The sequence below is a fragment of the Lissotriton helveticus genome, chromosome 2_1, assembly GCF_964261635.1.
Source record: "Lissotriton helveticus chromosome 2_1, aLisHel1.1, whole genome shotgun sequence".
NCBI lineage: Eukaryota > Metazoa > Chordata > Amphibia > Caudata > Salamandridae > Lissotriton > Lissotriton helveticus.
This window is the reverse complement of record NC_136059.1, coordinates 1,506,871,393-1,506,898,404: the sequence shown is the minus strand read 5'-3', so window position 1 is coordinate 1,506,898,404 and position 27,012 is coordinate 1,506,871,393. Positions and strand designations below refer to the sequence as shown.

The 27,012-nt window shown below is 42.5% G+C and overlaps 1 protein-coding gene across 8 annotated transcripts in view; it reads right to left on the bottom strand.

The window, feature by feature from the left end:
• Positions 1-27,012, bottom strand: part of RUFY3 (RUN and FYVE domain containing 3) — a 464,645-nt gene that overhangs the window by 374,755 nt on the left and 62,878 nt on the right. The gene's annotated exons all lie outside the window — the stretch shown is intronic.

The following is a 27,012-nucleotide window of genomic DNA, read 5'->3' as shown; positions in this document are numbered from 1 at the left end:
GGCCGGACCGGAAGAGCATGTGGCGGGACTACCTGCAACTCTCAAGGGCCACCGCGGCCGGACTGGGAGAGAGAGGGGAGGGTCGAGGAGACATTTCCCCCCCCCCTGCAACTGTTCAGCGTTGTAAAGGCAATCCCCTGGCCGGGTCCCGCTGGTCTCGGCCTCTCCTCCGGCTACACCCTACGTTAGGATCTCCTGGCCGAGGCGTGGCAGCAGGACCTGCTTTATATGGGCTGCTCCCGGCTGGGCGTAGCCGGAACCCTGCCCCACCTTGGAAGTTTCCAGAGTGGGGGCGGATGTTCTACTGACTTGCATTTTCCCTAGTCTATCGATTTTTTGGGCGTGGCAGGCGGTGGGACAGCGAGGGGTGATTTGGTTTCTCTTACTGTTTTTCTGGTCTCTCACCACTGGCATATTTCTAACGTTTTCTTGTTTCTAGGACATTAATAGGTTTTATCATTACGTTATGTTATCGTTTCTTTGTTCGTTGTTTAATAAAAGTTCATGTTCATCAGTGGCCTACTGATTTTCGATTTCCTATTCTTTTCTTTCCAGGTTGTTTCATGCTAAAGTTTCTGTTAACAGGATACAGTGATCACTTCGTTATTATTGCATATGTCTTTTTCACTAGGGGTGCTCTCTGGTCGGGCCAGATGACGTATGTCTAGTAAATGGTCCGGGTGAAACAGGTGCATCAATCAGTGGGGAGTAGATAGGCATGACAGATTACAACGGGGGAGAAAGGTCCGCATTACGTACCCTTTCACTACTTGCAAAGATTTTCCTACGTTTATTTGCAAACAGGGAATACCTCCAAAAAGAACTAATTCCCAAACAGTCAATGTTCGGACAATCAATCAATCAATGAGGAATGAAATAGGTACGACGTGTTAAAGGCTTGCGTTACCTACCCTTCACTATCTGCAAAGGGAGAGAGAATATTCCTATTCTTCCTCGTTTGCAGGCAGAGAAGATCCTTAAGAGAACCAACTTCGAACAATTCAATGCTCGATTCAAACAATCAACAAGGGGTACTGTGAACACAAATGAACGCCGCTTATGTACATACGCATTGCTATTTTCAACAGGTTGTTCCTAATGTTTCTATTTTAGCGAGGTCAAAAAGAGATCCCATTAGTGGCCTACTGATTTTGCTCGATTCCTTTTGTTTTTTTACACGGTTTTTCGCTATCTGCAAAGACTAAACAGAGTATTTTGACTCTGTGCTTGTTTGTAAATAGAGAATGAACCAAAGAGAACAATCAATCAAATGGAGAGAGAAGCAGGCACGACGGATTACAAAGGGGGCAAAGGGCTGCGTTAACTACCCTTCACTATCTGCAAAGAGAGAGTACTCCTAATAGAAATGAGGGGTGGGGGGTAGCATTCAAAGCAGATCAGTGTGCATAAACACGAAAATGTTTTTACTTACCACGTACTTGACATTCGACAGCTTATGATATTTGCTATTAAAAAACCATTGAAATTCACTGAAAAAACCATAGGTTATAGACCATATATAGTTAGGAATTAGCATTTACAAAACCTTGAAAATTCACTGAAAAAACCATAGGTTATAGACCATATATAGTTAGGAATTAGCATTTAAAAAACCTTATTTTACTCACACAAAACCATTGAAATTCCATATATAGTTAGTTGCACTAACTATATATCGCGCACCCGCAATCCACTGCTGATGATGTCACATATTACATCATTCATGACATGGTCAGTGACATCACTGATGACATCACTGATGACATCTCAAATGACATCACTGATGATATCTCATTTGACATCAATGGTCACATCAATGATGATATCATTAATGTGACAATACAATGCATCTCCTCACACTTTAATATAACCTCTGTTACACCCAGTGTTAAATACAGAGTATAATTTTTGAAACCATTGACACACCAATACTAGTTACTACATACGCACTCACTGATTCCTACGTCTACACACACATTCACTCATTCACCCATACAATCATTCATACATACAATCACTCATCTTTACAACACTATCATATGCACTCATACACCTATACAGACACTCACACTCTGCCACTCATCCATGGAGTTACTCACACACCTAGTCAGTCCTGTAAAGAATCAATCACAGTTCCATTTTCTAATCTACACAGTTAAACATAGAGTACCTTACATTTTAAAACATATACTAACACATACTTACTCTCTTATAGAATCACTGATACAAGTACACATTGATCTGCACAGAGTCACACACCTCCCAGCCAGCCATACACACACTCAGTCTCCCATACAAATACTTGTGCAACCAATCAATAACCCATATAGCTACTTATATAGCTACTGATCAACACATGCAGCAGCTTGCACAACAACAGACATGCTGATGCACACTTTCAGACAGTTTAGTCACTAACCCGTGCATTTAGTAAGACGCATTTAATCACTCACTCATACAGTCAATCACGCACCTACTAAAACCTTCATTCAGACACTTATACATCCACTCATTCTTCAATATGTAAAACATATTTAAACTTTACAGAAACACATAATCACTGGATGTTGTCATCAGTGATGTCATTTGAGATGTCATCAGTGATGTCATCAGTGATGTCATTTGAGATGTCATCAGTGATGTCATCAGTGATGTCACTGACCATGTCATGAATGATGTAATATGTGACATCATCAGCAGTGGATTGCGGGTGCGCGATATATAGTTAGTGCAACTAACTATATATGGAATTTCAATGGTTTTGTGTGAGTAAAATAAGGTTTTTTAAATGCTAATTCCTAACTATATATGGTCTATAACCTATGGTTTTTTCAGTGAATTTTCAAGGTTTTGTAAATGCTAATTCCTAACTATATATGGTCTATAACCTATGGTTTTTTCAGTGAATATATATATATATACACACATATACATATATATATATATATATATATATATATATATATATATATATATATATATATATATATATATATACACACACATGCATACACACGCATACACACACACTAAATATTTCATAATGTGTGTATTTGTTTGATGAATGCTTGTTTCTGTATTGTTTATTGTTTTGCAGTTCAAATAATCGAAAATGCTTAGACTAAAGTACCGGGAATTCAAATATTGATGTAGTGGGTGTCCTTGTGTTACAGTAATGATTAAGTGGGGGTCCACAGAAGTCAAAAGGTTAATAACCACTGAGCTAGTACATTTGGAACAGGACAAGATCCAATGCCCCTGTTGTATCTTGCTTCCTTTTGCCTGCACGTGCTTTGCTTATGTTCTTCTGTCTCTGCGTTCCATGAGAATGTTACCCATGGAATGCTAAAGGTCAGAACAGTTGGTTTCGCAGTCACAACCTGATGGCTGCATTTTTGCTGTGCCGTAAAGAATAAATCATCTTTAGAAACCATTGCCTAAACCTGCTTTCTTACAATGGTGACGAGTTAGAGGACACCTCCTGTCATCTCTGCGACACAGGAACAGATTGTCTCTTACCCACGTGTGGATTTCGACAAAGATTTGTCTCGTCGATCATTTTTTTTCTCAACTTGTGTCCACTTGTCTCAGGAGGAGTGGATTATAATTTTTTTTGGACTGTGTTGTGCCTACTCTGTGAATCCCTTGTTGCATTTGTGGGAGATTACCTGGCGAGATTGAGGCTGGCGTTGCTAACCGTTTCAAGTTTGAAAATAATCGCCAACTGGTTGCCTAGCACTCTCAGTCTTCTGCGTCATCTCGAGTCTATCAGCGGCGCTTTCGGACTCCTATAGCAAGCTGCCATCGGAGAACCTGTGGTGAGATCCTTCTTCTGTTCTCCTCCGTGTCACCACATTCCGTCCCTTGCCGCTGCCACGCATCTTTGGGACTCCTGTCTGCTTCCGTCAAGGTGCAGAGCGTGCACCCAATGTCACAGACGTGTTCACGATGCGTGAGCACCTCCCAGCGGCCATTTTGGGTTGCTGTTGTCGGATTCCCCTGGAGTTTCTGGATTTCAACACCTGTGTCTCTCGTGGGGTGTTTGTTGACGATATTATCAGCTGACAGTGCCAGACAAGCTCCAATTGATACTCCTGCCATCGACAGGACGTTCCCCTGGATATGCACTTTGGTTTTTCATGTACGGGGGGGTTACCAGCCTGCTGATTTTATCATACGCTGTGTGCAACTCTTTCTGGCAGTTCCTTGTTGATTTTTTATTTTTTTGACCGACAATATCCGTCCGGGCAGGTCTATGCACTGGCTTGACTATCTTCACCTGCTTATATATTTGGTTTTCGCTTCCCAGGAAAACTGAGTTTCACATTTTCAATTCTGATTCTCTCAGAGAGAGTGTTCAGTGTGACGCTGTTGTAGTGCAATTTAACACTCCTGCCAAATTCCTACAAAGTAAGGGAGAGCCCCCATTCCGTGGACAAGATGGAAGGAGGAATTTTGTACCTACATGAAAGCTATAGACTGAGAACCGATGGGTGCAGAGCGCAAGAAAAGCATATTTCTGCACTGCCTTGGTTCGAAGGGCCCGGTGGTGTTTGGGACTTTACCACAAGCTACCCTTCCGAGTGGACAAGGCAATATGAATGCTTACAGGGAGGCCATGTTAAGGATGGAGCTGAGGTTCTAAACGACCACGAGTGTTGCACTCAGCAGGTTCAAGTTTCATAGGAGGGCTCAAAGGAAGAGGAGTCATTTGATGAGTTTCTGACAGCCCCGAGTGGGTTGTCCATGCACTGTAATTTAGGTCCTTTATCAGATAAAATGATAAGGGATCAGATCATTGTACATGTTAAGAGCAAGAAGACTCCAGAACAACTGTGGGCTATTATCCTAAATTGGAAGAAGCTAATTCTACTGCAAAGAATTTAGAGCAGTCAGAGAGATGGATGTCTGCTGCGAAAAATTTTAATCAGCATGTGAGAGAGGAGGAGAATGTGTGTGCCTTAATGTGTGTTGAGGTTGGGAAGCGGATGGAAGCTTCTCGTTTGGACAGATGGGGAGTAAATGCTGGTGCTACGAGAGTTGTTGGTGGAGGAAGTTCCAGGAGGTGGGACAGGAAAGACAAACCTAGTTTGGATCAGTGTTACAGGTGTGGCAGTAGTACACATATGGCTTCATTTGCTGATTGGCCCGCAATCCACAAGGAGTGAGTTAAGTGTGGTCGCATTGGTCACTTTGCACATGTGTGCAAGAATACTAATAAGGCTCCTGGAAGAGTACACTACAGAGTCGGGTGCTCATAAATCAGGGTGCATGTGCGGAAGTGGAAGTGATTGTGACATGGGCATTGTGTTGTCCATTCAGCAAGGTGAGGTTGTGGCTACTTCCTTTGAACAAACCATCAAGGTTTCTCCTAAGTGTGTGGGGACTGTGTTTAGTGTGGAGTTAATTCTTAAGGTTGATCCTGGGTCCCCTTGGACTATTGTGACTCGCGAGTACTTTATTGAAAGATTTCAAGATGTTTTCATCCTTGGTCAATTGGAACCATCGAATATAGTAGCTGAGAGTTTCAATGGTTCCATCACTGCTTTAGATGGCTTTGTGGGGGTCTCTTTAGTTTTTACGGGTAGGTGTGCTCAAGTCAAGTTGTATGTAGCAACTAAAGGTGTGAATATGTATTAGATTGGAGAGAACAATGGAAGCTAGGAATTATCTTTAACACGCGTGCAGATGACCCTATCCAATTGTGCGATTAAACTAAGTATTACCAGTTTTTGTCGGTCGATGAGAGTGTGAGCGGAGAATGTGTGATACATTCTTTTAAGAATGTTTTTACAGAATGTTAGGTGACTTTACTCACAGGATCAAGCTTAAGCTAATGCTGTTCCGGTAAAGCAGAAACTGGGTAGTGTTCCGATCAATGTGAGGGGCGAGTTCAAGGAGATGTTGAATGGTCTGGTGAGTGAGGGCATCATTGAACCTGCTGAATTGGTTTCCCCACTGTTTTAGCATGCAAGGCTGATCAACAACTGAGATTGTGTGTTGATTTGAGGGCTTAGAATGACAATATATTAAACGGCTGTCATCCTCTTCCCAATATTAACGTGATGGAGTCAATGTTAGTAGGCACTAACACTTTCTCTACATTGGACCTCAGACCTGCGCATCATCCGATCGAACTATCAGAGGAGTCCAAGCAACTTACCGCTTTCATTACTCCACAAGGCCTGTATCAGTTGCCCGGAATGCCTTTCGGTTTAGCCTCTGCCACTTTGCAGAAAAGTTGTGGAAACAATGTGAGGAGACAGAGGAGTTGTGGAAGCAAGTTAAGAAATATGTGGTTGGAGGCTGCCCAAGGAAAAATTATGTCAAGCCGGAGTTGGAGTCTATGTATAAGGTTGCTGAGGAGATTGAAATGGAGGCCAATTTATCATTCAAAAGTGGAAAGTGTGTTTCCCCTTGTGGGATTCGTGATACTATTCTCAAGTTGGTCCATAAGTAACATCCTGGTATGTCGGCAATGAAGCGGTTGGTGAGGGTCCATTTCTGGAGGCTCGGTATGGACAGAATGATTGATCGGGTTGTGAGGGAATGTGAGGTGTGTGGTCAAGCGAGAAGATGCTGAAGGTGAATGTGTCATCTTTGAAGAGTGTGGAATGGCGCAAACTACCCTGGAAGAAATGAGCCTTTGATGTATCTGGACCTTTTAATTTTTTACCTGCGGATCTCCGTCTTGCCTTAGTGTTGATGGATTACCATTCTAAGTGGCCTGAGGTTAAGTTTGTTCCACACGCCACGAAAGGTGCTGTTATCGAGTTCCTCAAAGAGGTGTTTGTCAGGGAGGCTGTCCCTCCACTCTTGTGACCAATAACGGCGTCCAATTGACGTCCAATGATATGGAAGTGTTCCTAAAGCACTTTGACATAAAGCATGTTACTACCTCCTTTACGAACCCCATGAAAATGGTAAGGTGGAAAGGTTTAATTGGGTGTTGAAGGGGTTTGTGGCGGAAGCACATGCTTGTTATGCAAGTAATTGGAGAAGTGTGTTGAGAGAGAAATTGTGGATGTATAGGGTAAGTCAGCACACCAGCATGGAAGTCAGCCCTTTCAAACTGTTGAAAGGTAGGAATCCTGCATCCCATTTGTGTCCTTGGTAGTTCAAGAAGAAATGGAGTGGTGTTGGTGAGGAATGTGGCATGAAAGATGTAGCAGAAAGGGTCAGGAGGCACAAGATGAGACCAAAGAGTGGTATGACAAGAATTGAAGGGCTAAGCCTCATGGCATTGTTGTGGGAGATTGGGTGAGAGTTTGCAAACCTGGTTTTGAAGGCAAAGGGGAGCCTAAATTTTGCAAAGCCATTAAGGTACACTAATTGCATCATTACTTAGATGGCAAGGTATGGAATGCCAGGAAAGTTGCCAAGTGCACCAAACCCATTAGTGATGGCCAGAGAAGTTAGAGTGGTAATGGGGGTAGTGATTTCTTGGTGAGATCCAGGGGTAGGGGATGCCTGATGTGGGTGGGGGGGGGACTCTGTGGCTTCCTGAGTCAAGGAAGGTCTTAGGAACTGCACTGCTCCTAAAACGTTTTGCAGATTTTGTTAAGTAGCTGTTTCATTTTCTGTTTTTCCATTTTTGCCTTTGTTTCTTTTCCCTCGTTTTGTTCTCCTCTTTTTGCTCCTATTTTCTTTTGTTTTCTTTTGTTCCTCTGTCCCTGCATTCCATGAGAATGTTTCCTGTGGAATGCTAAAGGACAGAACAGTTGGTTTTGCAGTCACAACCTGGTGGCTGCATTTGTGCTGTGTCACAAAGAATAAATCCTCTTTAGCAACTATTGCCTGGCCCTGCTTTCTTACAGCCCCTTACTGGCCAACAATTTCATAGCTAACATGGGTTAAGTGAAAGGCTATAAGACTTGCCCCAGTCTCCTCCATTTTCCCGTAGAGTACCCACCAGGGAAAGCATATGAAACAACTGTCCCTTTTACAGGTTAAGGTGGAGGCTCACAAGCTCGGTCTCCCCATACAAAGCAGCACAGTAGAAAAAACCATCATGTCAAACTGTTTTGCCCCACTCCGTCCATCCGACAAACACACAAGTGTAGAAACAGGTCTGTCAACAACAGCGTAAAGTGCCCCAAGGCCAAGAAATGTGCAAACTACTGGTCTGTGCAACATCCTCATAGCATAATAGGCTAACTTCTGTGTCCAGCAGCCCTGTGACAGGGAATTCCTCGGAGAAAAAATGCATCTTGCTGGACTACTTAGCAGCTCAGTGCCATTGCACCTTAAAACCACAGACTACAATTTAGTGATCTTATTTGCTCCATCTAATTAAGCCAACAAAGCAAAGAATCTGGATGAAATAACAAGGACCTGGTCAGCTATACCAGAGAATGTCTTTGCTGTCTCCAGCTGATGAGCCCTAATTAGAGTGAAACAGGTCCTGGGTTGCTTGATTTCCGGTTCAGGGAAGATCTGGTTGGCAGTTCAGGCTGGACCGTTTCCACTGAAGTAAGGTCAAGGTTGATTTGCATATGGCTGGGTTCAGATTGAGGTGGTATGGTGTTCAAAATAATGATGGACAGATGCAGCCCCAAGTAATTACTAATGACTGTTTAACTCAAGCATTCTATCCATTACTTTTTAATATATTTAGTATGTCACTTTAAGTGGGAAGGGCATTCTCAGACATGTCTCCTGTGCACACTGTCACTGGAACTAATCTATACCTGGCAGATGAGCCCTAATTAGGGTTAAACTGGTCCTAGGCTGCTTGTGTTCTGGTTAAGAAAGGACCTGGCTTGGCAGTTTGCATTGGACTGTTTCCATTAGAACAGGTTCAATACTTATTTGTATATGGCTGGTCCGAACTGAGGTGGTATGGTACGCAAAATAACAATGGACTGGAATGCAGCTCGACTAGTTCTAGAGGCTGAGATTACTTTAAGCATTTATTTCCCCATCACTTTTTTCTGTATACTTTAATGTAGACGAGATCCAATCAACAATACTGGAGACCTAGGTTGCCACAAGGGAGCTCAGAGCGAAACAAATGAGAGCCTGGATGACATACATGATATCCTACGCAAACTAGATCCTTTTGGAAAGCTCTTGGCATCGCCTGAGAAGACAGTACAAACACAACCAACACCGATTTAAGCAACTGGTCTTCTGAAACAGGCACCTCTTCATTTAAGGATTTTTTTTATATGGTGTAAAGCATGCCCCACAGTGGATATCAGACCGTGGTTCAAATGGCATACATAGAACATTCAAGGACACCAACAATAAATTCCATTCATTAAAGCATGTGACAGGCAGCACTGTCGAGATTAAAATGCATTAGGGTATGAATTTCAAAAGGACGTCCTAGAGCGCAAATGGTGACAAATGAAGATAGGGGTGTGAAATACAGGAATATAAATATTTTCCGTGGTTTCTTGAACTGAAGAGATTGGTATAGTGTTAGGTTCAAATGGACATGGTTCTGGAATTTGGTAACTTCATAAAAGAATAGTTATTCTTAAATCCATTCCTCACATGTTCTCTCGTTGTCCAGTCAGACACTGTCAAGACTGATTGTAGATGTCTATGCCTTTGTATATGTTGGACAGGAATGTCAGTTGCATGGTATACAGGCATGCACCTGTACCCAAAGCAACTCAACTGCATGTGAATGTTATTCTGACTTTTACCAGCCCAATGTCTGTAGATGGTATTGCCAACATCGTTATGTGACCTGAAGTGGCACACTAAACATGGGCTCTTATGAAGGATGTGGGAGTACTGTCTAAGTCCTGGGTTTTTTAAATGAAAAGAAGGTGGCGAAGGATACATTTTAGTGGCCAATCAAGACCAGACCTTTTTTGTCTAAGACAGAAAGGAGGGTGGCCTATTGTTTTAATCAATGTAGCACCCTAACCCTTGGGCTGACATCCAGTATGTGTGTCAAGTGTGTATGCACGGTGAGTGTGTGTGCGAGTGACACATACATGACAGTGAGCCTGTGTCCAATGTGGATATGTTCACTGGCCCCTGTGGAATCTATTACGGAAGGACCCAGGTTTAGCATGGTTCAAAATGGAGGATAAATACAGCTTTCTCCAGACAGTGAAAGTGTATTGCTTGCATTTCAGAAGCCAGAGGGTGAAGACCCATAAATTGAAGTGAGAGAGGATGGAGACAGGGGTACCCTTCGAAATTCAACGAGAACCTATTAGCAAGGGATTGTGATTATATTTTCCTGAGCACTGCCATTTGATGGATGGTGGAGGGAAGGGGTGAGCCAGAGGATTCTGTTATTAAAGGTAGGCAGCTCGTATGCATAGGCTTTACTTTTGTTTGTCCAGAATTGCTACTCAAGGAAGGCTGGTAGCAGCCATATGCAGAAGCTTCACACGTTTGTGCCCATGTTTTGGCTACTCCTGCTTGCAGCTAACGTTATCACCACCTGCTGCAAGAGCCATCACCTTGCACAAACTCAGTGCCTGAGCTATAGTCAAAAAATTACATCTGAAAGAGAACCACCACAAACCAGTTCTGAGATCTTAAACAGTGGATCCACAACCCCTGTATAGAAAGTGGAATCCAAGCCACTCCGCTTTGTTCTTGTTCTCATTGACCAAGGAAAGAAACACTCCAAAATGTAAGGGGTGAGGGAGCACACTGCCTCTCATCCCAGCACAGTTTTCCCCATTGCACTCTAATAAATGCAGTACGCTTACTTCAAAGTTGTTGTAGTTTTTCACCAAAGTTGTTGCTGGTACAGCTATTTACCCTAGGCAAGTGTTTCTGGGTTTAGCCCTGCATCAGTGGAGGTCAGAAATATTAGAGCAGAGAAAAGCAATATGGGGTTGCTGAAATGCTGCACAAGTCTTCACGGGTCACAGTACCACTCTACAGGCACACAGGTGCTACCAAGGTGAGCACGTCAGCTCATTGGCGACTTTTAAACAAACGGGGGGAGGGAGCACACTGCCTCTCTAACAACACAGTTTTCCCATTTGCATTCTGTTAAATTAAGTATGCTTACTTCAAGTTGCTGTAGCTTTTCACCTAAGTTGGTGCAGGCAATGCTGTTATCTCTAGACAATTATTTCTGGGTTTAGTCCTTCATCAGTAGAGAGAAGTAGTAGAGAGCAGGGGAAGATATCTGGGTTGCTGAAATGCTGCACAACGTTTCACAGGTCACAGTACAACTCAACAGGCACTCCAAAATGTACCCTAACAGATGCAGTGCCACCAGGGCTGGTGTGTGCATGACAGCCAGTCTCGCTGAAATGAGAGGTATCACCTGAAGTTTGCATCTTGCTGGAGAAGCAGTGTTTCTGCCTAGAAGTGTGCCTGCCTACTCGGGAAAGAGGGCACGTCCATTGCAGGAGTCTAGACTGTCCTAGAGGAAACCCCCAGCTGTCCCCACAGTGTATGGGACATATAGATGAAGGTGAGTAGCCAGTGGGAGCACTGGACATGATCTACCTGTTCTTTGAGAGATCACCCAGGCTACTCAAGCAAGGTTCTAGAAGAGTGAAGAATAAATGCAAAACTTCATGCGAACCAGCATTTCTACAGAGGAGTGGTGCTGCTGCTACCAGAGTGCGGAGTCACAACAAGGGACCAGTCACTACCAAAACGAGAAGACTGCCACCGAGGCTGCCCCTGCCGCGAACACTCAGCCCAGTGACTGCAACTCCTGTAAACCAGCCATCTGCCAGCCCTGCCTGGCAGGCCGGAGCCTGTAGCAGTCTGCGCTCACAAGAGAGTCATGGGACCATCATTGCTGATGAACAGATGTCACTGAAGATGCAGACCAGTGTACGCCAGTGCACACACTAACTAGCGCCAGCCAGGATGAATTTTCACCTGAGCAAGTAATAGGGACGCACGGTTTCCAGGACCAGAAACCGCAAACGAGAGTAAAGCCAGAATGTCGTCGGGATTTAAACGTATCCGGAAGACTCTTCTGGGCTAAACGATTATATGAACGGATCCATCAGGGACATTTTCTTAGTAAAATTTGCACCTGTACCTAATTTTCCAAAAAGTGTGCTTACTGGAGAAGACCACCACGGACATAGGGGGTGGGGGAGAGTGAACACAGTAGAGTGTGAAAGAGGGCACTGGGATGGACGGAGCCTTTCAGTCCATTGCAGGGTCGATATGTTTAAACGCCTGAACCTGATAACTATATAATGGTGTACTATTTCATTCCACTGTGGTATCAGACATACTTTCTTTTCTAAAGAAAGAAAGACAAGCACCGGGCTGGACAGTGATTGACTGGGTCTGCTGATTGTTCACTGGGTCTGTTGATTGTTGAGTTCCGAGTCTTTGCCTCAATACTACAGCCAAAAAAATCCTTTGACTACTTGTTCACGCTATTCACGAGTGAAGTGCTGGAAGGGAGGTACATGGACCATTTTGCAGAGAAAAAGTAAAAAGGGCCTCAGGATCGCAGTGGCAAACACACTCAAACACCATATTTTGGGCCCTGTAACCCCTGTCTAACTTGTTGAACACTTAAGTGCGCCTGACTGCTTAGGATACACAAAGTAATGAATCTGATGTAGGACTTAGACTCAGCACAAATATGATATAATTTCCTACGACCTGAGATTACATGGAAAATATCACTCAATATTACCTTCGGGGGAGGGGAGAGTGGAATCAGGAAGGATATTCTATAAATCATTCCATCTGTCAGCGAGGAGAAAACACCAGGATCTATATAGCACAACAAATTCATCTTCAGGATGAGGCTCAAAAGCCAAGCAACCAGGAGTATAGGGTGAACAGTAATGAACCCTGCATGGTTATGATAAGCAGGACAGTACCCGTTTCTTGTGGGTTTCCAAATGGGGGAGATTGTACATTGTCTTTGTTGGGTTTAATTTGAGGGAACCAGCGTTCATTGAATGATCTGAGGTGTTAAGGTCTTCTGCAGATGACACCTTAATGTAGAGATATGCACTGTCTGTGAATTAATGAACTAGTAGTACGAGTGCATAGATGTATCCCAGGCAACCTTGTAGATGAGAGGAAGTGAAGGTAGACCTGAATGAGCTGTTCATATGAAGAGGACCAAAAACACCCAGTTGAGAACAGGTTGCCTGGTACCAATGAATGCGACTAAGGCACGTAGGAGGAGCTGGTGACAAATGGTATCAGAAGCTACTGCCACAACTTAAAGGTCAAATAGGCAGCGATCGCCTATGTCAGAGATGCAGAGGGAGTCATCACATAACTGGAAAGCATCTACTTTTCTGTTGCAAGAGAGGTGTACGGCATACTGGCAAGCATGCATTAGGGTTTTGTGGTCTATGTGACCTTGGAGTTTTGGTACCAATCTTTTTTCTAAGATTTTCCCAATTAAATATAAGCATGTGATTAGATGGACACAAACTTTGCTGGAGATTGAGATTAGTTTTATATTTTTTTAAAACATATTTTACTTGGCAAAACAACACATATGATGCAGAACTCTGTGCACCAGAGACAACTGCTGCATGTAAGATACAGAAATTTAATTTGACCACTTTTCATTAAAATGCAGGAGAATATGAAAGGCAATACAAATAAAATCAATCCCTCAAGACAACCAAGGCCCCCACCCTCCAGCGAACTGCCCTCTTATTCTAGAGCAACTTATCACTGACATCGAAGTGCCATTGATCAACATAAAAGACCATCATCCACGAAACAGTTTCCTACTTAGGAGCTGCAGACTGATCACAGATAAAAACAAAGAGCAGCAGATACTAACATTAGAAGATATGGAGGGCACACAGGGTCTCGGCTCCGGTCCCCCCGCGGCGGCTCAAGCTCCATGCCCAATAGTAAGCCCAGCTCCTCCAAATCTTGTAGTGCTCACGGGGACACCCGCTGGCCTCAAATATTGGGGTCTCCAGGCCCATACAGAAGTCCATACCGTTTTTCCAAGCCGAGACCGAGGGGGCAACTGCCGCCTTCCAGGCCCTAGCTCTGTCCCTCTTCGCCAAAGTGAAACCCAGGAGCTTAACATGATGCTTATAAATATTGCCCCCGATCCCTCAGTTTTATATTTTTAACAGAGGAAAATGTGACATTTTAGTTAGTCAGCAATTGCTGCTAATAAAAAGATGTGGATGGGTAGCAGATTGTGTGAGCATGCCTTCCTGAAGAAAGAATATCATCTCCACAGGAGACAGCTTTAGCAGAGAAGAGGATTTAGTATATGTTATTTGAATTGAGTATTGTGAAGGTGTTGTATAAGGGAATGTCAAGACTATGGTCAGCAGGGATGTCGGGTACATTTTATGTCTTATGTTGCAGAATCAGTAGTCAGTGAATGTATATATTCACTGGGAAAATAAGCGGCATTAAAGCTGATGCCCGTCTTTGGAGTTCTGAAGAGAGTTTTACTTGTGAGATAGACTGCTGGTACAAGTCCAATTTGATTTTGTGTAAATTGCTTGTTGGTTTTGACTGTGGCCCATAGTCCAGTGAGTTCAGTCAGGTCTTGGAATTCATTTCAGAGTGTGTCGATTTAGAACACATGATCTTACTTGTCTTTCGGTCCAGGTAAGTCATGGTGTTAATAGATTTATGTTTTTAAAAGGACGTGGGTATCAGGAGGTAAGCCACAAAGCTTAAAGTTGTGTTAACTTCATTTATAAGTGAGTCGGTGTGGTGTGGTGGGTTCAAGGTCAAGGAGTGGAAACATTCTCAAAGAGAACAATTATGGAGATATTACCTTGCAGGACATTGGTTAGCTGCAGTTAAATTTGGTGTTGTAGGATTACGTGATCCGGGTTGGATTGGTAATTAGACCATGTCAGGGAGGTAATGTCTATTGTTTTTTCTTTTAATTGGGAGGTGGTGTTGTAAGAAGTGGGCTACATGGATGAGGTGAGGGTGTCCATCATCCTGGTATCTAATTCACCCACAAGACTGAAGCTACTTACAGGGCCGGCTCTAGGTTCATGGTGGCCCTGGGCAGGGAGCGTAGGTGGGGGGCCCCGGAAGAGGGGGTCCGGGCCGAGGCCAGTGAAGAGGTGGTAGGCTCAGGGTGTTTGGAAGTGGAACAGAGCCGGAGGCCACCAAATCCCTGCCAGGGGCCGCCACGCAAATATGTATCCATCCTCAGAGGATTATTATATTAAGGATATATATTGGCGTGGTGGCCCTTGGGGTTTGGTGGCCCTGTGCAGGTGCACAGCTTGCACATGCCTAAGGCCGGCCCTGCTACTTCTATAGAGTAAGGTGTTGAGACAGGGAGAGATAGTGACGGATACTCTAAACTATGTGAATACCTCTATAAAAAAGTTCTTGACTGTCCTTCACAAAAGCTTCCAAAACAGCTGGGGGCAGAAGGACATATACATCAGGAATGGTCACTTTAGTGTTATGAACAATGCGAGCTAGCAGGCCTGCTTCAAAAATAAAAAATAAAAGGATTCAGGTTGTTAAATGCAGTGCAGCGAAGTAGCGCTGGAATGAAGCCTTTCTAGGAACCTCAGCCTAACTCCGGAGTTCCAGGTTAAGCGGTGGGGGTATAGCTAATATAGAAAATTTCAACAGTAAAAAATATTGACAGGATTTCAGACATTACAGATTATCTGTGTAGAAAAAATCCACTATTACATTTCTGCTAAACTGCAAGGAGCACAACAGTTGGGCTATTAAAAATAGCCTCCTAAAAGTTCACACTTGGTATGGAGAAACCTATTAAAATGAAAACTGAAGTAATTATCTCCAGCCCAAGCTCGGCCACATAACCTTGGGGCTTACCAAGATCTCATATACAGTCAGGGCGGCTCTAACACGTTGGTTCCACCTAATGGCTCTTACAACCACCCTTCTCTCTCTTACCTCAGAGTGACCTTGGTCATGGTCTTGGGGGGCCTTTCGCCAAGGGTATTGTCAATTGCTTGTTTATGTACCAGTGAGTCAATGCTGTCAAGACACTTTACCAAGGACATAATGAATGGGCTCATACTGACCAGTCAAGACCATGTGGCCAACATTAAATTGCCTAAACTCGATTCCCATAATCAGATACCTCAAAATCAAATCCATATGTGTTTCACATGCAATGCTTTTGACAGTACTCACAAAAATTCCTCCCTGAAATAACTCAGTTACTCCCCTATGAGCTTTGTGCTCATACAAGGCTAATTTTTTAAGTCAAATTCAGTATAACAAATCCCACGTGGATGGCTGATTCTTCCCATTCCTAGCTGAGAATATTAAGCATTCAGCAACCGCTTCAAAACATTCTCCTCTCCAAACACGGAGCGCTTTGTGAAATGCAAAGGTGATCATCTCCTACTGTTTCTCATTCTAACTGCAGGTGTAAAAAGCCATGGCAATGAAGGACACATGCATTTTTTAAACTGATACAGCCACTGCAGCTAGATCTACCAATGGCTAAATAACAACCCAGCCATTTTAATGGTATTTTTCCACTCTTGGATAGCACGACATAGGATTCAGTATATGTTACATCTCCCTAAACATATGTTGCTTACTGGGTAAAAAATAGCTTGTTCGTTCAAGGTAAGATATAAAGAAATTCCTCCAAGGAACAATTTACTCACGAATATCATATAGATCTATACATAACACTGCAGGAAAAGCTTAGTTGAGTGGTTTCTATTCCAACAGCACCTAGTTTATTTTTGTAATCTTTCTGAACTTGGGTTACTGATCTATAAGGAGAACAAGCCACTCCTGCTCAAGGTTAGGCAGAGGAGATCTGTTCTAAAATTGATGACCAGCTCTGGTTTCAGTTTGTCTCACACTGAGGTGCAATGAGACTATTTTTCACTGCACGTGACACTTTCCCCTTATTTTGTGACCTGTGCAGAGCAGACAGATGTGTGTCTAAATATCTGCAACTGCCACCCTCTGCTGTGATTATTACACCAGCACCACACAATGCATCGTAGGCAACTTGCACCGTGCATCTGACTTACTTTGTGCTCAAAGCATGTCTCTAGGTCAGTGGCTGATAGTGTACATTACAAGTGTCATGCTGTCAGACCAACAAAAGAAAGCAAATAGGCTGTTGTAGCCGGGCTAAACTGCAGCTAGTCCCTTGACCCTTTTGCAATGAAGAATCACCTTCAGGCCGAGTCATGGATACACCAGTACCACTGTCCCAAGCTTTTGTGTGCAGTCACATGAACAGTGCACACTCCACTTTGGTATACATGAGATACCAAAGTTTTGCCTGATCATATTTCTGAGAGTCTCATGTGCAAAACATGAGTCTCTACCAGGTCCGGACTGGGAACCACAACCGGCCCTGGCAAAGTTCTCGGCCGGCCCCCTCTCCCCACTCGGGGTGGTTGGAGGTGCCACCGAGCTCTTTGCCGGGGCCGGTTTCGGCCGATTTTGGTACAGGGTCGATTTTGCAGCTATGCTGCAAAAACGGCCCTGTAACAAACACGGCCCCCGGGGTCCCAAAACCGGCCCCCACTCGTGCGGCGCACCGGGGGATTGCCCGGTGCCCGCTATGGCCAGTCCGGCCCTGGTCTCGACTGGTCAAGGAAATTCATTCCGGAGATTTAACTGTTGGAAACAGCCAGTAAGTTGACAGTTCTGACTCGAAAACCTGTCACAGTACTTTAACATTCATAAGAGCGGTCTTTATCTACTTCCAAACGTCTAGATTTAGAATGTTTGTTGGTGGGGGTTCCTAAAATGCACCACTAACACAAGTGTTTTAATGTAAAGAGTCTGTTGTATACAGTTGCTTTGCGCCTCAAAGAGACTCAGGATTGACACAGTCCAAGAACCTGATTTAGAATTGGATGGTAATGGAAAAAGCTACGATTTCTAACGGATGTGCCAAATCCAGCTGTGAAATTTACTTCTGTAACAACGAGCAAATTCCACCAGTAGATTCTTCTCTGGCACCCATAATTTTGCCAAAAATGGGAACCTTTTATGTCAACATCTGTAAAAGTCAGACGCAAAATATTTTACCTGGTGTGCTCATGAGAAAATTGAGGCAAGTGTTCCATCATAAAACATACACCGAGTCAAACATTGATGATGGAAAAAACTTTTTTTAAAACAAGAAAAAGCACTGCAGATTTGGTTAGTGAGCGACAGGGCCTCTTAATAGGTGTTAAAAACTCCAAAATGTTTTTTGTACAAAAAAGCTGTATTGAAGAGATCAAACAATGTAGTCTTTTAGTAGCTACATTGCAGCGATGAGTGGGCAGTGGATAATGTGTACCAAGAGAGCACATCAACACAATCTTGGGGTATCAATGGGTGCGCACCCCAGGAGCACACTGGGTGATGCACAGATGGGAGTGTGCCATGGGGGTACAGGGTGATGTACAATAAAGGGGATATATAAATGTTCCCACATCATGTGGGCGACTTCCAGGGGCATAGCTTCAGGGGGGGGGGTGTTTGGGGTGTTAAACCCTCCTAAAAAATGTATTCTCTAATAAATAGTTGGGTATCGGTGCTTTAAATTGGGTATGGGGAGTTGGTTGTAGGAATTCAGTTGGGATTTTTGAATACATGCAGACAAAAACACATACATACATTCTTGTCTCTGTTTTGAAGGTCTTCAAAATGGTTCTCACTTTCCATTGCTCCTTTCGTGCCCTGCTTCTCATAGAATGTATTTTACCAAGGCATGCCAGCATGATTGTTAGAAAATCTGAGGCTCACCCACGAAAACCCCTTCCCCACCCAATCTTACTGACCAAGCAATGCCCCTGGCTATTTCAGCCATTCCTGGGTAGTTGTCCAGCAGTATTCTGCACACTAGACGTTTTAAGCTAACACTTATAATGCTAAAATAGACCAACATGTTTAAAGTCAAAAGGACTTGCATATGTTAATGTTAATGTTATATGGATTTATAGAGCGCACAGCTGCCCCAGCCAAGGGGCGTCCCGGCGGTTACTGTAAGAGGAGTGGACAGGAGATGGGATCAGGAGGAAGGGAGGGAGAGGAGTTTAGCAGAAGAGGTGAGTTTTTATAGCTTTCCTAAAGGATTGCAAGTCCTGTATCCCTCTGATAGGGTCAGGGAGGTTGTTCCAAAGTTTTGCGGCCAAGTACTTGAAGGAGTGGCCGCCCATCCTGGATAATTTGATACGAGGGACTATAGCAAGATTTTGACCTTCTGAGCGTAAAGTACGTCGAGGGACGTATGCTGCAAGCCTTCTGGAAATGCTGGTCTGGTCATGGTTTTTCAAAAAACGTTGTTCGGAAAAACGCCCAATCCTCATCAATCTAAAAAGTTTTTTAAAAATCTTTTGCTACAAGCAAAACAAGTTTTTTGGCCTAAAAAACAACAACAAAAAGCACTTTACCATAGTAATCCCTGGCACGGAAATACTATTTTCTATGTCGATGTGTTCCTTGTGAAGCTGGCTGATACAGTGCCCCTTAATGCATGCCAGAATGAGTGTAAGAAGAATATGAAATACATCAACCACAGACTAATGGATGAAGCCCTGGCTGCAACCCCCTTCAGTAACTATGTTATACACATACTTTTAGTTAAATTAAAAGGTCTTGACTAACACAGACATAAAAAAGCCAATCAGTCTGGCATTGGCTGCAAGTCTCTTGCCTTTAAGAAAGGAATGGAAAAGAAAGAATGGATGGGAAGCAAAGGAAGGAAAAGAAAGAAAGAAAGAAAGAAAGGGAAGGAAAAAAGAAAGTTAGAGAAAAAAAGGGAAGAGTGAAAGGAAAGAAAGATGGGAAGAAAGAAGGGAAGAAAGAAGGGAAGAAAGAAGGGAAGAAAGAAGGACGAAAATAAGTTAAGAAAGAAGAGAAGAAAGAAGAGAGAAAGAAAAGCCAAAAAAGGGCTAACTTAATATAGAACTGTTTCATTTGGAACCAAACTGGTCTGGAATGCTGTGAAATAGCAGCAGTCAGAAAAGTAAAAAACATTCTGAAAGGAATTTACAACAGCATTGGCAGGAGATGGGATCTGATCAAGATGTGAAGCGCTATGAACACAAAAGCACCAGTAAAATTATAAAGTAAAACAAAAAACTGGCACTGAAGAAACTAGCTTGTGTGCAGATATATTCCGTGTGAGAGAGTAAAATGCAGTCACTCAAGGTGAAGTTAAGCAGAGGCTTAAGTAGGATGACCCATTGCCCCATATGTTGTAGTGAGTGAAAGCAAAATGTGAATGACACAGCAGGCCAATGGATGAAGGGAGGAGGTTGAAAGCCCCTATATGTATGTTATACATGTATATAGTAAAATCAAAAGGTCTTGGCTAATGCCAGATCTAAAAATACAATTCTCAGAACCCCTAGTTCTTTCTGCTGGCTAAGCACCAGAAATGACTGAAGATATCACACGTGACCGGAGCCACTGCACATTGGTTGTCCAACACACTGCCTTTGGAAAAGAAAAGAAACTAATAATGTATTCACATTTTCAATAACTGTGCTCTTCTCGTAGAATTTCGCTAGTCATTTGAACGCTTACTAAGGAAAGATGTAAACCAACATTCTGCAGTCAGATAGTAATATGTTAGAAATCTTTTTCCAGGCCCATTGAACTAAAAAGATATTTTTAAGTTCCATTCATAAACTGCACTCCACAAATGGCTGCACTAATCAAGGTTTTCCTTTCGCATAAGTCCTTTACTTTTTGTTGCAAAATAATAGGGATCCGATGCAACAAAACTCTACAGTGGCCAAGTCACAGTCAAACAGGGGCACTGATGTGCATTTGGCTAGCCCAGCAAAGAAAACAACCTGACTTCCAAACTGATACTTTCAGGACAGCTCCCTTTCTATCAGTGTCCAACCAATGAAAACAGCACGTGCTGCATGTAGAATGTGCGCAGAAGCAAAACGTCATTCCTGAAGCATGATGCTAGCCATTCAACTAATGACCATGCCATCCACTCCATCAGTGATTATGGTTCTGCTATCCCCAAAAGAAACAGGGATTCCAGGTCAAACCTAGCAAGGAAAAATGTAAAAGCAGGTATCCTCCCTCTTTATACACTCACTATAGTCTTCAAATATGTGGGACGAAAGAAAAACATGCAATGTTAGGAGAAGAGAGCATTAACCATGGTCAAGTCTTCATGTTCTTTCGAAAAACCAAGAGAGCGAAAGTCCTTCAGACCCTTTCTGCAGCGTTAAATAACACAACACCCACCATGTCTACTGATAGTTTAATCTGAGGAAGGACTTTGGGATTTCCAAATTAAGAGAGTCAAAACAAGCTTTTTACTGTTATCTTGCTGGTAAATCTACCTTCAGATCTCTTAATCCCTAAGTTGTAATATGTCTGAAATTCTTTATTGAAAGATTTTCCAAATTGATGCAAACACAAAATCAGATATGCTTTTATTAGCACAGCGAGTGGTACAATTTCTCTCCTCACCATGCTAATTCACGACTGTACTGGCATTTTATAGTCAACTGTGGAATATTACTCCTCCCAGATTTCCAAAATACAAATATGGGACAACAAAATGACGTTACCTGGTAGATCACATGCAAGAAACGGGGAGAAACGCTCTTTCAGTATGAACAGCTTACAAATACCCTAAACAATCCAAATATAAAACCTTAATTGGTTTACTGCACTGCAAAGTATTCAGGACCATTCTTCGAAGGGCTCATTTTCTCTGCTTGGCTGCATAAAATGTGCATTCTACCAACGCATGGACATTGTAAAGGCCAAGATTTCTTTGACAAACATCTGTTAACGCTGTTTAAAGCCCAACTGAGCAATCCCATGCCCTTCTATGCCACTGTTAGGTAGCTTCATTTTTTAAGAATTCTTAAGAATGCCGCAATACTTCTCTTCAACTCAGCAGACATGAATATGTGCGATCGGGTTGCCTCCAGTCCTCAAACACTCTAGAAGGCCAGAAATGGTGTCAAACGCTGAGGTGACAACTTTCAATGGCTTCGCTACAGGAAAAACATGCAGGCTCTAGAGAAGGTGCCAAAAGTAAATGCAGGAGTCCACGACCGATTTTCATTCAAGGTAAACGCACATACATTTAATCTCAATGGAATGTATTTATAAATTTGGTAGTTACCTTTAAGCCTACTATGGGTCTGGCCCTCAATGACGTACATAGGACGCCCTTGTTCCAGGTGCTATATAGTAAGGTCAGAGTCTGTTCAAGCATCCTTGCACCCATTAACCTGATCTGTTTCCCTTGCTGGCTTTCCTTGTCCACATCTACCTATTTACTTTGGATTTATTAAAAGTTGCATGATCTTTTTTTTAATCTTGCACATGCGCTGTGCATCACCAGTGCATGTTTTGAAGATTCTTCACTCTTCAATATTACGAACACTCACATTTGGGTCTCATATTTGTAACAGTGCTTTCAAGCCAGAAAAAAAAAACAGTTCACAAACCTTAAAGCTTATCAGTTGCAGTGTATAGTTATATCTGGGCCTGAAGACTATGACGACCCCATTCATTCAGTCTATCATTAAAGGCACAAGTTCAACTTGTCTAAAGGCATTCTTTGAACCTACATTTATGTTGACATGAAACATTATCTATAGAGACGTGCTGAACTAGAAAAAGACAAGGTAACTTTTGTAAGGCGCTAGTCGACTCTCCCGCTCTTGCACTCCTTCCTGCCCCGTTCCCCCACCATCTGTACTAGGAAAACACAGAGATAATTTTCATCCACATACACTAACTTTTAATGCAGATCTCACGTCTTGGGCCCATACAAACCCATTTCAACACGCGCAGGTGTATCAGCCAAACTTACATCTCATATCATACATTCATTCATTCATCTACATAAAATAGGCGCAATAAAGTGTCACAGCAGAAAAATATTTACGCACAAAATAAATGTAATAAATTAGGGGAGAGGAGTTGGCCTAACGGCTAGGGCGGTCGACCTCAAATCTGGTGAACTGAGTTCGAGTCTCGGCAAGGACGCGCAACATCCTGTGATTGTAGGCCAATCACTTAATCTCCCCGTGCCTAACAAATAAAAATGAATGTATCCCCATGTAACGCAACTGGTGCTCTTGTAAAGCGCTCCGATACCAGATAACCTAGGATCAAGTTTGCGCTATATAAAAACTCTGTAAAAAAAAAAAATAATTAGAAACCATGACACACAGGATGAAAAGTAATAGTGAATCATCACTTCTTCGCCTCTATAAGTAGGAAGAAAGTCATCTTTCTTTTCTAGAGGCCATCCCTGCGGCTAGGCGCAGATAAACCAGGGCCTTGCAATGTGTCACAGGTTCATTTTTGCTAATATGCCTCTCAGGTCAGAATTTGAACCCTAGACTAAAATGCATGGCCCAACTATTCTAGCGTCAGGGGACTTAAAAATGACATCTTAAATGAATTTGTGAATCCTGAAGGCATGCTACCAAAGCAATCTTATCTGCCATGTGTGGATGCTCCCGGAGTCAAAGTGATGCACTCAGCAGTGACCAAAAAGCCCCAAACCCCAGTATCGGGTTTAAAGTCAAAGCATGATGCATTCGAGGGCAGTTCAGTGAACCCTAATGAAACTGCTGGATAACGAGAGTAGACTAACGCACCGAGAGTAGGATCATTTTTAGAATATCCATATTTAGAAACCAACATAATATTGATTTGTTCTAACATAACAATCCAAGCTGCGATGCATACCAAGCGCCAGAGACTGCAATGCATCTGTACCAAGGCTCAGCAAAATTCTCCATGGTATGCTTCACAAGGAGAATGAAGCCCTGGGGCGGGCATGCCTTGTCCCATCTTTTCCATGAGCCTTCATAACAGCAGAAAACTAGGAGTGTGTGAAATTCACGTAATTTGCGGTCTGGTGCTTAAGCGATTTTTTGGAAAAGTTATGGAAATAATATATAATTACTTGAAATGCAAATCCTTAATTTGGCACAACATTTTACTGCGAAATGCATCCACATGTCAATTTTTGACACAGGCATTTCATGCTAAAAAAATAGTAAGAAAAACACAACTGCCACATACAACAGCTGCATAGATTCTGGACATTTGTGGTATAATCCTGACGCAAATGACGGCACAATAACGCAATGGAGTAGATTTGGAAATTTCACATTAACAAGAATATTGTGAAGTTCCCAAAATTATGCTTACCGGATTTAAATTTCGTTGGGGCCTACACTCAACTCCATTAAATGTCCTCCCCTTAGCTACAAAGCATAAACCCCCATTCAAGAAAGGTATGGTGACTTTAGGGCACGATGGCAGTACTGTGTGGCTCGTTTTGTTGTTGTGTCAGATGCCGCAGGTAAACAAAAACATATGGGCAGTGCATGATGAATCTTTAGCTTTAATGTCAACACTAAAGTCTTCAAATAAGGTCCTAATGGGAATATGTACTTGTTGTCAATTCACATAACTAGTCTCCATGTTACGTCATGTGTCTCAGTCGGCGTCTTCGCTATATTAAGTTTTCCTGCATGTATCCAGCATTACAAAGTGCATCTGTAAAGACCACTTTAGTCTAGTTATAAATCGGACCTTTCCACACCCCTATAACTTTTTCATGTTTGCTGTGCACTATGACACTTCTCAGTGAGAGAGAGAGAGAAAAACTCTGTTTATTTAGACATTAGTCTTTAAACAAAATCGAATAAAATTCAAGGTATTATACATAGTCAATTATTGATAAAACAATGCACAGCTTTTAAAATCTTTAAAACGTATAAAAACATTCAATACATTCTACTTAAAAGCTAAATCTCCTTGGATTTTTAAAATTATGGCAGTTCGTTGTCTTCTGCAGTACACCTTTGCTGTAAAAGATATTAAAACCCATAGAGCTTGTACCGCCTGAATTACTCTTCTACTTTTACTATATACAAGATAACTGGGGTTCCTCACTGCACTTCTTTGAGCTTTCCCCTGACCATTAGATTTATTCCTTTCAGGTAGTAACCCAGAGCTATAGCTATTTCTAGGTATTCCATTCTTAACAATAAATTAATTGCTTGGGCTCTCAATCTTGTGTCATATTTTATGAATATAGGTCGCAGAATCCGTTTTCTCACTTCTACATACATGAGACAATCAAGTAGGATGTGCATTATATCGCACTTAGTCCCCATACTGCACTTGCATATACCATCCGGGTACATCATTTCTGCCGTGACTTTCTCCTCCACTCGCCAGGGGATGATGCCAATTCTCATTTTTAAGATATCCCACCTAAATCCATAGTTCGGGAGTGCTTCTAGGTAAGGATATCCTGTATCGATTTCCCATACTTCTATCATGTTTTTTACCGATTTTTTATTTCTTAGGTAACCTAAGTCCTGCATTGTCGAGTACTCCCTTCCATGTGCTCTAAGTGCCACTTTTGTAAAAACTACCTCTAAGGCGTTTTGGGTTGTACCCACATCTAGGCAACAGATAGTCTCTTTTATCTTCTTTTTTGCCTCAGCTGCCCATCTTAGATTACTATGTTGGATTTCCTCACTACACCAATGTGACACCTTTTGGGCTTCCTCTAGGGATAGGTGTTTCCAAAATCTTGCCACCGCCATTCTGGCCTGGGTATTCCACCCTATCAATCCTGTTTCAAGTCTAATTGCCTGTAACATGCCTGACATTGGCAAGGACAGTAGTGTTTTTACAGCTTTACCTTCCTCCCGATTCCAATCCCCTTTACCACTAAAGAATAGGACCTCTGCACCATATAATACTTGTGGGGGAACCATGGCTGTGAAAGCTTTTAGCATGGGTTTGTGTGACATATCTCCATAGATTTTGTTAAATTTTTTCAAACTACAAATGGAGGAAGAGGCTTTTGCATTTTGGTTTTCTACGTTTGTCCCATTTTAGGGATGATTCGAACCATAGGCCCAGATATTTATATTCTTTTACTATTTCTAATTTGGTTTTATCTAGATGCCAGCAAAAGCTCTTTGTCCTTTTACCAAAGCACATAACCTTTGTTTTGTCCATATTTACTATTAGCAATTTACTCTTACAGTATTCATTAAAAGCATTTAATTTCCTCTGTAGCCCCAGCACTTCTCAGTGAATGTACATTAAGCATGGCAACCAGTGTGTCCTTGGATACGGGACTATGTACACTTGCTACTTGCAAATAACTGAGTTACAAGATATTGCTAGGGTTAAGTAAATCTAGCAATTACATGGTTTGAAATAAGAACCAATGTATTTCGTCACAAAAAGTGTTAGAATCCGTCTTGTAGCTCAACCTGAACCATAAATAACGTTTTTGTTGCTCGACTTTTTCACATCGCCCATCACTTTAAACACCCTTTTCCCCTACCTTCCTTACTCAAAGTGTTACAATTTTGCAGGTACCATTTTGTCGATGACATCCAATTACTTCCCTAACCTACTCAAGCAGTCTCTGAAATACCGTGCGGTAATGTAGTGAGCGAGCCCCTGCATAGCGGTGACATGGGAGATAGATGTGACCTGGGCGCTTGCACCGGGAGATTCACCGGACAGACATGGGTCAATAGTGGAGAGGCTTCAACAGCTTCTCAAACATATGTATGTAATAACTAGCATGGCAGAAAGAAAGAGTAACTGTGTACGTCATGTGTTCAAAAACACTCACAAGGTGGTGGTAAAACATCTGGAAATTGAACAGAGGAATGTGGTAATTGAAAGCAGACTGTAAGAAGGGACAATGCTATAACTTCAAAATGTTAAAAAATAAGAGACTTTAATAACGCACTTGGTCAACCACTTATAAAGCAATGCACCTTGGGAAGCAAGGAAAGGGATGAACTACAAGCAACTGACAGGCAGAGAGCTATACTCATTCATGCCCTGCCCTGTGCGCAAGGACGAAGGGCGAAGCGCTCTTATGTCCGGCTAGAGGCAGCACCTGATCCCGGGAGTGAAAGGAGCAGTTTTATGCAGGATTTATTTTAAAAGACGGTTCTGCTTTCCATCCCAATGGAATAGTCACTAAAGAAATAATGCATCCATTTTGAGCAAAATACTAAGCAGGGTATCTTTGACCTGTAGAATACATTCGACTTCAGTCACGAGTAACAAACGAGATAAAAGTTGCTTCCAGGCTCCAAAAATATAAATGTCTTCAAGCAA